This window comes from Mixophyes fleayi, chromosome 1 (genome assembly GCF_038048845.1).
Source record: "Mixophyes fleayi isolate aMixFle1 chromosome 1, aMixFle1.hap1, whole genome shotgun sequence".
Taxonomy (NCBI): domain Eukaryota; kingdom Metazoa; phylum Chordata; class Amphibia; order Anura; family Limnodynastidae; genus Mixophyes; species Mixophyes fleayi.
This window is the reverse complement of record NC_134402.1, coordinates 58,043,390-58,058,564: the sequence shown is the minus strand read 5'-3', so window position 1 is coordinate 58,058,564 and position 15,175 is coordinate 58,043,390.

Genomic DNA, 15,175 nt, shown 5'->3' with positions numbered 1-15,175 from the left:
GTGTTCCCATGGTAAAGGCAGAAGACAATGAGTCATCCTGAGATGGTAGCAGGTGTGACAAATCCCCCCCATGCCTTCGCTCTCAGTAGTGTTCATTCACACCTCCGTTCTGATATACACAGGGGCTGGCTGGGCAGGGGGGAACATGTCGCCCGGGACGGTCCCATAGTGGGCTACCTTGAGCTGGGTCACTGGGCTACATGCATTTATTTTCCTTTAAATTATTCCTGATAGACTGCTGAGACGAGTTTTGCCCCCTTCCGGGCTAAAGTTTGGCAGCCATTCCCATACAGTACTGATTTTAATGAAGACAAAATAAGTGACATACAGTGTCGTGGCCCATTTAAAAAGCCAAGTGGAGTTGAGTTTCGAAAACACTTTAATGTGAACATAGATGGGGGGGGCTGATATTAAAATAAAGACAAGTCTGTTTTTACCTTTAGCCTGTCGTGGAAGACAAGAGGGCACAACAAGCGTATTAGCCCTGGGCGGCCTGAACCCTTAATCAGGCCCTGGTTGGAACAGCGTAATTGGTGGCGCTATATAAACGATAATATTCAGACAATACAATTTTGGACAGTGCTGTGTTACATCCACATTAAAGATGGAATATTTGTCTTAGCAGAGAAAGTAATCTATACCTCTCATTTATCAGAATGTAGACTGACCTTTTCACTATTCTTTACTTGATAGAAAGTTGACTGGAGAGAAAAGGTTAGTTACGGCAGGTCCTTATTGTACATTGACTACGTGCATATGCTCATTCCCCTCTGCCCATGAAATTGTACGCTGAAGTAAGGGTCCTTTGCGCTCGAAGATGAGTTTTACGTTGCTACGTGATCTGGCGTATGCTCCGGAACTAGGCAAGCGCAGTGCGGTTTTACATAAAATATGTCTCGAATCAGCATTTACACTCCTTAATGAATCAGGCCCACTGTGTCTCCACAAGAGCTTACAACAGGTGTCACTTTTCACTTGCCGATATCTCTCACTGGAATCACCCGAGATGTTTCTTGAACAGTAACAAAGCTGTAGATTACACAATCAGCTAATTAGTAATACAGCTATTACATGGCAGCACAGTAAACAGTTACAAGCTATGGAGAAGGAGGTGGGAACATACAGAAATAAATAGAGTTTTTGCCATAGAAGGACATTTGTTTAAAAAATTAAACAGTAGATATTCTGGCGTTTGTGAAAAAATAGCCCCTTAGAAAATAGATACTAACTATATTCTTCTAAGACACATTAGTTACAAGGTTCTAGTCATATTTTTTCCTGTAATAATAATATATAATGGTATAGTAAAACTTAATTTAAGATACAGATAATAAATGTATTACCTCACAAGATTTCAAATTCTCTAAAAATTTTCAAGATTAAAAGAAGCACTTTTTTTTATACATTCACGGGCCGCACAGCTGTGTATGATACACACTATTTACCGTACACAGCTGCAAAGACCAAAAGTCATAAAAATCATAATATATAGGCTAAACTTGGAAGACAGACAACTTGAGAGACAATGTAGACAATAGAGAGGTTTATATATACAGATAAATACAGTGGACCAAAAAGGGCACAATTTGTGTGATTAGAGAAACAGATCTGTGGTCAGGGGCAGGCTGGGCTGGGGGCCAGGAGGGCATCTGAACCCTGGGCCAATCACATAGTGGGCTACCTTGGGTCACTGGGACACCTGAATTTTATTTCCTTTAAAATCTTCCCCATAGGCTGCTGAGTCAAGTCTTGCCCTCCGGGCTAAAATTTGCCAGTCCTCCCCTGTTTGTATTATTATATAACCCTTCTGATCACTTTTGCTGGAAACAGAAATATTATGTTAAAGAAATCACAAGACAAGCCCCACTTTGCTGTCTTAATTACATTTTATGTCAGTTTAATACTTTACTGTAAACAAAGAAAATCTACTCACTGAATTTGGTCAGAAGGTTACTGCACACTTGATTTAGATATACAATTAGAGCCAATGGAATTACAGAAAATATATTTCTATAAGAGCCATTCTTTTTTTAGTGTTTTCTGCTTCACTGTTTACATATGCAGAGATATCCTGACCTATATCACCCAGGAGAGCTTTGTCGGCTTCCAAACACAACACATACTCTGTTTGAATTGAAATAAAACAAGACATTTTGCAAATTCACTAATTGAACCCAGGTTTATTAAGTCAGAAAGTCAGTGTTAAATCGAGGAGCAGACAGATATCTCACTGATGATATATGGGGCAGATTGTCGTCTCTACATATTGGGAAGATTTTTTTCAAAATTTCCATCATCTAATTGATAATAAGACGATTTGCAAATGATTGGTATTTACTATTCTGCTGCCTGGGGGAGAAATAAGCACAGATATAAGTTGTTTCTGGGGATTCCTGCTACTAATGATTGAGTCAGTTTAAAACATAGTAGTCTGTACTTTCACATTCACTGCAATAGAGCATACCTGTAGCCAACACTAATGTAGTTTTTATTTTTTTGTAATCATTCTCTTACTGTATTGCAGAATCACTGAGAAGTTAAAATGATGTTTTCAAACCATGTTTGGAAATCATCTTCTTCTTAGCTTAGGAATATAAAAAAAAAAAAAAAAAAAAAGATTGCGCCATTTAAAAGGGAATCTCCTGATTTGAAAATAAAATAAGTGTTGTTCAAAGCTGGACTTCTCCTTTAAATACCTGGTGAGCAGAGGGTTTTACCCTTAAATGACCAGACCAAATATCCCTATTTGGAATGGGCTAGTTTAAATGGGAATAACATTTTTATTGCATCCAACAAATTGGAACAAATATACTTTTTATTTTATTAAGCATTACCTAGGTGACAGCAGGCAAAATAGTAAAAACAAAAAATACATGTTTGCCTAGTTACTTGACTGCAGTCAGTGCAGCCCTTGAAATCTACCACTTAGTTGGATTGGCTAGTTCTCTTGAGCACAGAGATACCAAATATTTGTACTTTATTCAGGTTTGACAAGAATAAATGTAATCGTTTTTCAGCTGTACCTGTATGCAAAATCTGTAGAGTAGAAATTGAGGTGGATAGGGACGGTAGACACACAAAAATTGGAGGCGGCGGGGGCTTTTGTGGGTTTGGCGTAACAGACATTCTCAGTGACATTTCTGCATTACTGCACAAATGTATTGGCATGCAATAGGGGTTGCGCAGAATGGACTGATACTGTTTGGTTGGATTGCAATAGAGTTCAGGGTTTGCAAGGACATTTTATGTTATTTTTTCACATTTTATTATTTTATATACATTATATTATTTTATACATTTTTTACATCTTAACTTGTTTTGCACGGGGAAGGGGGGTGGTGTAGAGTGGGCTTGATATACAGTATGTCTCTCCTGCAATGTTAGGTCATGTCTTATAGTGATCTGTTGCTACTTGGTGGAAAACATAGATCGTGTCTCTCCCGCTGTACGGCCAGCCTCTCTTGGAGGAAGTCTCTTTGCTGGCATTGCAACATCAGCAATAATTCATGCCAGCCCCAATGCAGTAGCAATGATACTATCTGAGCACTATGTTTTAATAACCGTGAATCTTCCCAGTTACAGCACTGGAACCAGAACCTGTCAGCGGAATAATGATTCCAGTGGTAACATGTCTAAACACAAAACACAGCCTCCATTTAGGCAGAAGATAACTTAACAATGTTATTTTGAAAATGTGTGTTTACATGGCAAAAGTAACAAAATGGAAACAAAAATGTGCAAGATCAAGGTTTGAAAAAAGTTAGCATAATAGATTTATAGTAAGTTTCAGACACAATTTAGTTTTATTGATATTGTTGGAACAACGTTGCTGTTCGCTGCAGTACAGTTAGCCCAGTGCTGCAGAGAAGCTGCATATGTTTAATGTGTTGCCGGACAACTATTAATGCACACACTTGTTTAATTTGCTCTTTAATATGTACAGTAGTGAGGGTTGCAGTGTATATATGCTGCTACTATATAAGCTCATACCGAAGTATTTCAGGTGTGTTAATACAGGTTTTTTTTTTATGACTTATTGTATTCCTTACCCACTATGTACCTCCCCCCTTTTCCTCCCCCCCCCCCCCAACTTAATGTCTCCCCCTTCCCCTCCCTTTTTCTTTTGTACCATTACTTCAAATTTTTATAAAACTCAATAAAAAAAATTTTTAGGTTAATAAAATTTCCAGACACTTTAATAAAGTGTCACTTCAACAGCATCTAGAATAATAATAGATACTGAGCATTGTATCCAGCATACAAAATATGACACGTGGTTCTGTGCATTTGGTTAGCTTTAAAGAATAATGCAAAAGATAGCTAAATGGAAAATGTGGTGTTAAACTAGAAATGTTTTGAATGTATAATGTGATGAAAATAGAAATATTAAATAAAAGTCTTTGAAGAAACTGATATAATTTCTCAATGAATGAAATTGAGAATTTAAATCTCTAATGTTACACTAAAAATGTCTATGGTCATGCAACAACCATTATTGGGACGAAGAAAGCGGAAACAATAGCGTGCAGGGATGAGAGTACCACCCTTTTCTAACTTGATGAAGAATTTACTAAACTAAAAAGAACAAAAAACTAGCTATATTCATGGTAGTAGTACATCACTTTAATCTAGCAAACAAATAATTGCCTCTATACAACATAACACTGTGATAATGTAAAATTTCAAAGGGAATATGTATATAGGGCTATGTTCAATCTGTCTCTACTGTTTATAGCCCTCCCTGCAGATATTTCATTTAAATTAATTCACACAGTGCAGCTTATGCCTTATGCGGGGTGTGATCAGTTATCGCAGTCAGTGCAGGTGTAAAGAATGAAAGTGTCCCATTCCCTGTATTGTGTGACAGTGATAGTTGTGCCCCACACATTACATGCACACTTCTCCGACCCCAGTCACATGTGCTGTGGCTTGTTTGATGGGTTTCCTGCTTTAGGGGGTGTAGGAGACACACGCACATGTATGAGAAACATGAGCATGGTTCTCGTGCTGATGTTGAGACGTGTTAGAGCTGTATTCCACTGCCTGTAATACTAAAATAAACACGTTTCAGTCATTTAAAACTTAATTATAATGGGAAGTATAGAAATGTAATATAGCTCAGCATTATCATTGATTTTCTTATTTAATTATTTGTAAGATTTATTTTTAAATATAATAAATAGAAGTATTTATTTCATAAATATGTTATCATGAGAAACTATTTTCCCTCCCAGAAAACCCAATTGGGACTTTGCTAAAAGAATATAAAGGCATTTGCAGAACATTTATTTTAATTGTTGAACATCTGTGATTTACTTGACAAAATAAGCTGTCTAAACTATATATGAAATAATCACAGTTTATTGCCCATTGCATGCAATAAAATCTTGGTAATTTTCTCCTCTGATGCAGTTATTTTATAATGATACGCGTAAGGAGTTCACTCTGATTGTATAGATGATTCACTAATGCAACCTTATATTAAACTGATAATCTCTTGAAGTTTGGAGGACAGAGCTGCGACCACCATCTCCATTTTTCAGGACAAGTCACTTTTACATGACCGTCCACAATTACAGGCACCAATTGCATCAGGCTATTCACTCACTCATCCAAAGCTCTGAATTAGGAGTCTGCACACCTGTAAACAGTGAAGAGCCATGCCCGGGATTTCCGCAAGCGGATCATAGCCGCTGGAGGGTCCTGTTGGAGGGTCTCGCCAATACAGCAGAACATTAGAGCATATGTGGTTCAAACCCAGAGCGAGGAGGCTACCATATTATTCTGGTGTCTGTGAGTAGTAAATCTACCTGTTACAGTACAGAGTACACCCAAATGTATTATGGACATATGGGGGTAAATGTATCAATGCCCGGATTCTTCAACTCAGGCGAGATCGGCGTCTTCAGCGCTTAAATTTAAAGCGGCGCTGCCTTGTAAAGGGAAACTTCCCTTTACAAGGCAGCACCGCTTTAAATTTATGCGCTGAAGACGCCGATCTCGCCGGAGTTGAAGAATCCGGGCATTGATACATTTACCCCATGATGTGTTATAACCTGGAGAGTAACCTGCAGTTCAAGTAGAAAATCTATTTGGTCATAGTGATTTACATATACAAATAAAGAGCAATCATTAGAGACAGTCTTTAGTTACCACAACTGGTCTATTCAGAGCACATTTATACCAGCTGGACAGTAACGATTATGCTATTATTCAGCTATATCCAACTCTGTCTATGTTTACAACTAATATATGTGGAGAAGTTCTAAATCTGAAGCCATTCATTGTGTGATTCCTCGGGTTAACAACAGAGGATCTGGACATATATATTATATATTTTGCTATGTTTGTATATTTTCACTAGGACTGTTATTTAGATACTGTATTCTTGAGCTCAAAGTTTGCCATTATACATGTTTTGTTGTGGCATGTATTTGAATTTTTATTTATTTTGTTATATATATTTTACAGTGATAACATATGTTTTGTTATTATATATGGCTAAATAAATTGCGTTTTGGATTTACATGGTGTTGCACATGCTATATGAAAATTGTGTAAAAATGTGCATATTGTGCATGCTTTTTAAAAATGTACTTTTGGTTATAAGTGCTGCACTCTTTGAGATTTTGTTGCAACAAAATCTTGTAGTCTAAAGAAGGGAAAGGTTTTATATGTAGTATTGCGTATTACAGTGTTCCATTGCTACTTCTATTTGTGACATGCTACAATAGCAATAATAATAATAATAATAATAATAATAATAATAATAACAATAAATAATACTAATAAAATAAGGATATAAATCCATTGTCAGTTAAATCTGCCATGTTTGTAACTATGACATTCACAAATCTATTCTGTGTGCAATAATTTTCTAAAATAAAAGGTGGGTTCATCATTTAAAAATACACAGTATCATTTTTTATAATGCTATGTGTTTGTATGATGTTTTTAACACTTCTGTAAAATTATTTATTTCCTCGAATGTTTCCTACAAATCTACAAGTTTTATTTTAAAACTTTATAAATTGTACATAAAATTGTAAATGATGGGTCATGTAGAAAAATTATTAAATATGTATGTATGTCTGTGTTTGTGTGTTGTTTTATGTATAGTGCTGAAATCGCTCCCTGCTGACCACTTAAAGTGAATGAGGACACTGTCCCATATCACACGGGAGGGATTATTTCACAGAAAATGTTGCAAGCAGCATCTTCAGAAAGCAATAGCGTAAAAGCGCCTATCTGACGCCACCCTAAAGGATATGCGTTTTGAAGAGGGCTGCAACTATGTATCAACTCAGTCACAAACTTAAAGTACAGTTACTGTTGTAATAATTAGAGTTAATAGGGTAGAGATGGGAGTTTAAACTCAGTTTACATGGCAGGTGGATATTTAAAGGGGAAAAAAGTGTACATTTCAATTTTAGCTTGAGTACACAAACCAAACAGGCATTGTATTTGTCCCTCAAGCAGCCACCAACAATTGTTCTACTTAGTCAAAGTTAAATTGTTGTGCAGATGAACAATATGCCTCAGGCTCTGTACAATCCAATCACAAGGTGTTTGACCATATGGACCACAGATCAGACAAAGTCTGTAATGTGCGTCCAGCTTCTTCCATATGTAAACTTTTGGTAGTAAACAGAGATTGTTTACCGACTCACAGCCAGGACGGAGCAGTGCGTTCGTTTTCATGGACAAATGCATCTTCCCTAACCCACAAACACAGGCTGCGGCTGTAGAGAATGACTGAAGCTTATCTCCACATTCTAGAACCATGTGAAGCATTTAGAGATGTGAGTTAGATAAGATTAGATTTTCTAGGTAGTTTGTGATACAGCATCACATCGCTTTTCTGGCAGGTGCTTCCTGTGAACCAAGAAAAACATAGCAGTGTGGTTTGGTTAGAACTCTGCACAGCGTTTCATACTTTCTCAAGTTAACTCTTCAATAAGAGACCGAAGAACAGCTTGTATCACGTCCATAATGGATTAGGCTGCTTCTTTCATTGGAAAATAGTTAAAACAAGACAAGCACAAGAACATGTGCACTATGTAATACAACATTAAGCAGTAAGAGTTTTTCATTTACAGAAAAAAGTCAATTTTGGAATTTTATGTTTATTCCACCATAAAAACAACTGATAACAGTGGATCATATAGAAAAGATATACTATTAAAATATATTACAAAAGTAAGATGTAGGAATCCTAAATATTTAGGGACTTGTCAGGGCTAATGTGACATAAACCTCACACCCACAAATCCTCCTCGCATGTCCTCTTCCTCACCCTGCTCCTTCTCATGGCTGCTGGTGATATCTCACCTAACGCTGGGCCCCATACAATCCCCATTATCTGCTCACGCTCCTTGCTCCACACCAAACCTTTCCATCCACCCCGTTATTGCAATCCAGCCAACCTTATTCACATATCTACACTACCTTCTCCTGTGCAGTATGGACTGCACTGTGCACGCCAGATCTGTTTGTAATAAACTTACATCCATACATGATCTATTCATTTCTAAATCCCTCAACCTCCTTGTCATTACAGAAACTTGGCTCACCTCCTCTAAATCCCCTGCAGCTCTCTCCTATGAGGGACTCTTCCTCAGCCACACTCCCAGACCTGGAAACAGACAAAGTGGTGGAGTAGGCATTCTTCTTTCTCCAAGCTGCACCTTTTAAGTCATACTCTCTGAACCCTCCCTCTCATTCTCTTCCTTTGAAGTCCACACTATCCATCTATTTTATCCTCTCCGCCTTTTCATGTTGTTGTCATTTATTGCCCCTCAGGTCCAGTTAACCAATTCCTTCACAACTTTGACTTGCCTATTTTCATACTAGGCGATTTCAACATTTTCTTTGATAATCCCACTGTCTCTTCTGCCACTAATATTCTATCATTTACTTCCTCCTTTGGTCTCTCCCAATGGACCTCATCTCCCACCCTCTGTGATGGACACTCCTTTGGCCTTGTCTTCTCCCGCTACTAGTCCATCTCTAGTTTCTTCAATTTAGCCTTCCCGGTCTCCGACCACAACCTCCTTTCCTTCAGCCTCACCTTACCTCATGCCCTCCCCCCTGCACCCAAATCCACATGTACACAACAAAACCTAAGTACTCTAAACCTAATCTACTTCTCATTTTCACTAAAACAAATATTTTCTCCACTGACTGCATTGTCCAGTCCTAATCAGGCTGCCTCTTTCTATAACAAAACACTCAATTCAGCCCTAGACAATGCAGCTCCAGCTACTACATATAGTCTCCTACAATCCAAACCCCAACCTTGGCACACCAAACAGACCTGGTACCTGCAAAAGTGCTTCCGCACTGCAGAGCACCACTGGAGGAAATCTCGTTCCTATCCCGATTTCCTCCACTATAAATTCATCCTTTCATCTTAGAGCACTACCCTCTCAATTGCCAAACAAACATTAATCAAATCTCTAAAATCCACACAGTCTACAACTCACTTCTCTGCCCACCTGCACCTCGTCCCCTTTCCTCTCTCACAGCCCTTGATTTTTCCACCTATTTCAAAGACAAAATCGACACCATTCAACAAAATATTTCCTTATGCCAAATTCCACTCACTCCACCCACTCTACCCAGCTTTACTTATACTCACCAATCCACCCTTAATTCATTCTCTCCAGTAACTGAAGACGAAGAATCTGTACTCATCTCATCATCTCACCCTACAATCGGTCCCCTCGACCCTATTCCCTCCCAAATTCTCCTCTCCCTCTCTTCCACTGCACCTCTAGCTCACCTCTTCATCCTGTCTCTCTCCACTGGCATATTTCCATTCTCCTTTAAACAAGCACTCATCTCACCAGTTCTAAAGAAACCATTTCGATCCAGCCTCTCTCTCCAACTACCACCCTATTTCTCTCCTCCCTTTTGCCACCAAACTACTTGAGCAGTTAGTGTACAAACGCCTGTCTAACTTTCTCTCCTCTCATTCCATTTTCGACACTCTGTAATCAGGCCTCTCATTCCATTGAAACTGCTCTCACAAAAGTTATCAATGATTTACTTACTGCAAAGTCTAACGGACATTTCTCCATACTCATTCTCCTGGATCTCTTTGCTGCTTTTGACACTGTTGATTACCCTCTTCTCCTAGAAAACCTTCATTCTATTGGCCTTTATGACACAGCATTTTCCTGGTTCACTTCCTACTTATTGAACCACTCCTTTAGTGTTTCTATATCTGGCATATCCTCCCCTCCACTCCCACTATCTGTTAGGGTCCCACAAGGTTCTGTTCTTGGCCCTTCACCTATTTCATTTTACACCTCTTCTCTTGGGTCACTAATTCGCTCATTCAGCTGCCAATACCACCTCTACGCTGATGACACTCAAATTTATATCTCTTACCCTGACTTCTCTCCTTCTTTTCTATCTTGTGTAACCAATTGTCTTTCTGCTATCTCCACATGGATGTCCCAATGCTACCTAAAGCTTAACATGTCCAAACAGAACTTATTATCTTACCTCCTATCAGAGTCACCATTTGCCCTCAAATCTCCCTCACTGTCAATAACACCACAATTTCCTCAGTCTTGCTGCCTTAGTGTCACACTTGACTCTGTCCTCTGCTTTATTCCTCACATCCAGATTCTCTCCCAATCCTGTCGACCCCACCTTAAAAACATTGCCAGAATATGCCCTTTTCTTAACTCAACATGCTCCCAAAACTCTTATCCATTCTCTCATCATCTCCCGTCTTGACTATTGCAACCTCCTGCTTTCTGGCATTCCTGACACCTATATATCCACACTTCAATCCAATCTGCTGCAAGACTGATCTTCCTCTCTCACCACTCCACATCTGCTGCACCACTTTGCAAATCCCTACACTGGCTCCCTGTTTCCTTTCAGAATCAAATTCAAATGACTCACCCTTACCTACAAAGCCTTCAACAACACTACCCCTGCATACATCTCAAATCTTATATCAAAATACTTTCCCTCCTGTCCTCTTATATCTATGTCTGTCCTGTGCCTTGTTTCGTCTCTGGTAACCACCTCTCACTCCTGCCTACAAGACTTCTTCCGTGTTGCTCCCCACTTAAGGAATTCCCTGCCACGCACAATCAAACTATCCCACAGCCTTCAAATCCTTAGACGCTATTTTCAGCTCCCACTTTTCAGGGCACTCATTTGGATGACGACATGTAAAACATTTCCCACATCAGGATAACAAGCGTCTTCTATGCAGTTCTGACACATTTTCCAGAAGATAAATAGTAACTATGTCTTTTCTAAACAGGACTGCCCCATTGCAAGATTCAGCTAAGCAACAGAGAGATGTACCTCAGACACCGAGAGAGATGTACCTCAGACACAGAGAGAGATGTACCTCAGACACCGAGAGAGATGTACCTCAGACATAGAGAGAGATGTACCTCAGACACAGAGAGAGCTATACCTCAGACATAGAGAGAGATGTACCTCAGACACCGAAAAAACTGTAACTCAGACATAGAGAGAGATGTACCTCAGACATAGAGAGAGATGTACCTCAGACACCGAGAGAGATGTACCTCAGACACCGAGAGAGATGTACCTCAGACACAGAGAGAGCTATACCTCAGACATAGAGAGAGCTATACCTCAGACACCGAGAGAGATGTACCTCAGACACTGAGAGAGATGTACCTCAGACATAGAGAGAGATGTACCTCAGACACCGAGAGAGATGTACCTCAGACACTGAGGGAGATGTACCCCAGACACTGAGAGAGATGTACCTCAGGCATAGAGAGAGATGTACCTCAGACATAGAGAGAGATGTACCTCAGACACTGAGAGATATGTACCTCAGACACCGAGAGAGATGTACCTCAGACATAGAGAGAGATGTACCTCAGATATAGAGAGAGATGTACCTCAGACACTGAGAGAGATGTACCTCAGACATAGAGAGAGATGTACCTCAGATATAGAGAGAGATGTACCTCAGACACTGAGAGAGATGTACCTCAGACACTGAGAGAGATGTACCTCATGAATAGAGAGAGATGTACCTCAGACACTGAGAGAGCTATACCTCAGACATAGAGAGAGCTATACCTCAGACACCGAGAGAGATGTACCTCAGACACTGAGAGAGATGTACCTCAGACATAGAGAGAGATGTACCTCAGACACCGAGAGAGATGTACCTCAGACACTGAGAGAGATGTACCTCAGACACCGAGAGAGATGTACCTCAGACACAGAGAGAGCTATACCTCAGACATAGAGAGAGCTATACCTCAGACACCGAGAGAGATGTACCTCAGACACTGAGAGAGATGTACCTCAGACATAGAGAGAGATGTACCTCAGACACCAAGAGAGATGTACCTCAGACACTGAGAGAGATGTACCTCAGACACTGAGGGAGATGTACCCCAGACACTGAGAGAGATGTACCTCAGGCATAGAGAGAGATGTACCTCAGACATAGAGAGAGATGTACCTCAGACACTGAGAGAGATGTACCTCAGACACCGAGAGAGATGTACCTCAGACATAGAGAGAGATGTACCTCAGATATAGAGAGAGATGTACCTCAGACACTGAGAGAGATGTACCTCAGACACTGAGAGAGATGTACCTCATGAATAGAGAGAGATGTACCTCAGACACTGAGAGAGATGTACCTCATGAATAGAGAGAGATGTACCTCAGACACTGAGAGAGATGTACCTCAGACACTGAGAGAGATGTACCTCAGACACCGAGATATATGTACCTCAGACACTGAGAGAGATGTACCTCAGACACTGAGAGAGATGTACCTCAGACACCGAGATATATGTACCTCAGACACTGAGAGAGATGTGCCTCAGACACTGAGAGAGATGTACCTCATGAATAGAGAGAGATGTACCTCAGATACTGAGAGAGATGTACCTCATGAATAGAGAGAGATGTACCTCAGACACTGAGAGAGATGTACCTCAGACACTGAGAGAGATGTACCTCAGATACTGAGATTTAAACCTTGGACACCGAGACACTGATGAGATATATGCCACAGACACAGAGATACTGAAGGGATATTTATATAATATATAATATATATAATAATCCTTATATAATTAATAAATAACAACTGGAGCCAATAATCAGAATTCAGAGGGATAATAATCACATTTACTAATTAGACAGAGACAGTATTCAATAAGACAATCCAACACGGTCGTTAGTTCTGTGTTACTGGGCAGTTAGCATCATTATCAATGTAAGAAATGTAAATTCATAATGAATAATTAACTGTTCTGTTTGTAATCTGTTTGGTTTTTCTTGCCCACCTGGGGACCCTCAGATATTGAGGGCTGCGCTTCTGAACAACTTGCAGCTGAGTTAGTAGCCACTCAGGGAATTATTAAGAGTTAGGAATGACAGCAAAGAGGAGCAAAACCATGTTGTGCTGCGGGGAAGACATAAAGTATGCAGCCCAATTTGGAGTTGGAAAGTTCCTAGCTCAACTCTACATTACAGTAAAAATAAAGCTGCACAGTACCTGTGCAGCATTATGGAAGGAGGTGCTACCCATAATCTCCATGATGCTGGACACACCCCCCAACTCCCCCCCCCCACTTGTCACAGTGCTGCTCACAATAGGCCCTGCATAATGTTTAGCTCCAGGCCCATGAACTCTTAATCTGGTCCTGCCTGTCCCCCAAAACCAGAGATCTATAAACTGCCCATTTTTGATTTATTTAAACATTTAAAACGTTGTTTACCAGATTTAACTGTGTGAACACTGTTGTTTTACAGGAAAAATTAAAGACGTATAGGTGGATTTACTAAGCGCTGCAGGGTGCCTAGTCATATTGCCTACTCAAAGCATTCTCTAATACAAACATGCAAACTTTGCAAAACACTTATACATTTTGTAAAGCTGGGACAATATTTACTTTTATTGCTATATTGTCTTTTTTTACTCTCTATTAAATTTTCTCCTTCAAAGATCTCGTATTTTTCATTCAATATCAGTGTTCTACGTTACTTTACATTTGTCTAAACTATAGTAATGTTTCAGTACAGTAACAAGCAGGTGTAATTTTATTTTACAGTTTTTCTTTCACTTTTTAACAACTGGAATTTCGAGTAATAGGATAACCGTTCAATTTGGTTATATTGGTGGCCCAATCAGATAAGGTGTAACCAGCTGCCTTTCAGGTCATATCACTTCCAGTTTTATTGAGACTGTAATTTACCACATGCCGATAATCTTCTCAGGCCTGAGTCATTAAGGAGAACAGAGCAAAAAAAAAGCAGTAACTTTGCACTTTGGCAAAACCATTTTAAATGGAGGGGGAGGTAAATTTAAAATGTGGGGACAGAATGATAGTTGGGGTAGTGCATGTCCTAGATCAACTTTAAATTTCAGTGTAAAAATAAAACTCTCAAGTATTTGTGTGCTAGATGAAAAAACAACCAGTATTTTCCTTACATGCAAAATAATAAACTGATTTGCATCCCTTGCATTGTGACATGGTTTGTCCAGAAGAACATTTACTCCTTTTATTTGTCTTACTCTCCTTAATGACTCAGGACCGTCACCACTATTTTTAAGATCTTTATCTGGTACTAGAGTCATATTGGTGTCACACGTAATATGAAACGGTTACAAGATGGGTTATTCAATAAAATGACTTTGTGTAAAAATGGAGTAAAAGTGGGTTTTTTTAAAAGAAAAAAAAAATACAGTTGTATATCATAAATATAAAAACTATGCAAAAATACCCCATAATTAAAGTGCCGTTCATTATTGAGAATGCTGTTGATTTGTTTTTAATAAAAACATGGGCATTGCATCAAATGTTTTAAGGTGCATTTGATTAGCATCAGAACACATTTTTTTTCGCTATTAATCTTCAGCTCCTGCTTATCTAGTGTCAGGATGAGAGCATAAATCTTATATGCTGAAATAGAATATTGAATGTCAGGGCCTAAATAAATCTTTGCATGAATACCTAAATTAACCTGATCTTCAACTCAGATAAATGTGTGATCAAATGAGCCCAGGAGGAGGTAATTGAGTTAGGCAAACCCTTTGTGCAGAGACCAGCTTAAGATATTCAGATCACAGACATCCATGGTATTTGAACATGTATTTCCCTAGCTAATTGACTTCCTTTCAATAGGTAGTGTAAAC